At 41.3% G+C, this 1,978-nt stretch overlaps 1 pseudogene; it reads right to left on the bottom strand.

The window, feature by feature from the left end:
- Window positions 1-283: 283 nt before the first annotated feature.
- Window positions 284-1,168, bottom strand: LOC102748618 (phosphatidylinositol N-acetylglucosaminyltransferase subunit P pseudogene; annotated as a pseudogene).
- Window positions 1,169-1,978: the final 810 nt, after the last annotated feature.

The following is a 1,978-nucleotide window of genomic DNA, read 5'->3' as shown; positions in this document are numbered from 1 at the left end:
TTTTTTTTTTTTTGGAGGGACTTCTTGTTTTTACTGATACTTATTTTTTTAACAAGTCTGCTATATGGTAATGCAGTATTTTATTTATTCTGTTCATTAATAACTAATACTCGAGAACTTTTATAATATTAACAGAACTTAATCTAAAAGAATCAACCTACTTTGTTTACATTTCACTATTGGGTACGAGAGAGAGTCAAAATAATTATGATCAAAATTATTACATAAAAAAATTATCACATAAAAAATTATAGTAAATGCTGGGTGTTAGTCTACATACAATTTAGTTTTTGGCATAAAGTTATTTAGTTGCCAGGAAGAACATATGGTTTACTTCACTAATAGGAGTATCTCTTAATGCTGGGATGGCCTCTTCTTGGTATTTCTTCTGCTGTTGATTTTTAGCATAGTTATCTGTGATTGTATGAATGGAGCTGAGTGGCGAGATACTCATCATGTTTATTCCAAATAAGAGTACCTAACCAGTTACTATAGTAATGAGGAAGTAGACGGGCAATGCAACTGCCCAGTATTTTGGGGGCCAATAGGTTAACCCTAAGGAGTTTAGCCAAGATTCAAGAATAAATGCCCACACAAGATACAGGATGAAGCCAAACTGGGAGCTTAAGAAAAGAACAAAGCCATAAATCGCTTTCTGGCAATGGCGACGGTGAATTTTCCACCATTTTCCCTGTGGCTTTAGACAATCTTGGGTCCTCGAAGCACCCACTCATCAGGCCCATCCCGACAGCTCGGCCACTTCAGCACCGAGTTCCTCGCGCAAGCGCCCTTCCAAAAGCCTCCGCGGGGTTGAGAGAGGGAAAAACCAAAGGAAAGGCCGGGTCACTACGCACACCCCCCCGCCCCCCACGACGCCATCAATCCCGCCCAGGCGCAAGCGCACTGCGACGCTTGCCGGCCAGGCGTGCAGGAGCGCCGGGCCAGGCTGATCGCTCGCGGCCATAAAACATATCTTAACAAATTTGAAAGAACAGAAACTCAGTATCTGCTTTCAGAGACCTCAGTTACAGAAAGACAGCTGGAAAATTCCAAAATACTTGAATATTAACACAATTCTAAAATAAAGCATAAGTTAGGGGCGCCTGAGTGGCTCAGTCGTTAAGCGTCTGCCTTCGGCTCAGGTCATGATCCCAGAGTCCTGGGATTGAGTCCCCGCATCGGGCTCCCTGCTTCTCCCTCTCCCACTCCCCCTGCTTGTGTTCCCTCTCTCACTGTGTCTCTCGCTGTCAAACAAATAAAATATTTAAAAGAATAAATAAATAAATCATAAGTTAAACAAGAAATTTCAAGAGAAAATTTTTAATGTTTTGAACTAAATGTAAATGAATATACAACTTATCAAAATTTGTGGGATGTAGCAAAAGGAATGCATAGAGGGAAATTCAGAGCATTAAGTTTATATATTAGAAAAGAAGAAATATAAGAAATCAATAATCTAAGCTTGCACTTTAGGAAACGAGGGAAAAAAAGAGCAAATTAAATCCAAAGTAATCAAAGGTCTACTTAAAAAGGGGAGGGGCACCTGACTGGCTTGCTGGCTGTCAGTAGAGCATGCAACTTTTTTTTTAAATTTTTTTATTGGTATGTTAATCCCCATACATTACATCATTAGTTTTAGATGTAGTGTTCCATGATTCATTGTTTTTTGTTTTTTAGGGTTTTTTTTATTTTATTTTTTTTAAGATTTTATTTATTTATTTGACAGAGAGAGACACAGCGAGAGAGAGAACACAAGCAGGGGGAATGGGAGAGGGAGAAGCAGGCTTCCCGCGGAGCAGGGAGCCTGATGCGGGGCTCAATCCCAGGACCCTGGGATCATGACCTGAGCCGAAGGCAGACGCTTAATGACTGAGCCACCCAGGCGCCCCTCCATGATTCATTGTTTGTGCATAACACCCAGTGCTCCATGCAGAACATGCCCTCAATACCCTCACCAGGCTAACCCATCCTCCCACCC

This window comes from Leptonychotes weddellii, unplaced genomic scaffold (genome assembly GCF_054177405.1).
Source record: "Leptonychotes weddellii isolate Sample4059 unplaced genomic scaffold, ASM5417740v2 HiC_scaffold_26309, whole genome shotgun sequence".
Lineage (NCBI taxonomy): Eukaryota > Metazoa > Chordata > Mammalia > Carnivora > Phocidae > Leptonychotes > Leptonychotes weddellii.
Note: the sequence above shows the minus strand (reverse complement) of the source record. Positions and strands in the feature narration are given on the sequence as shown.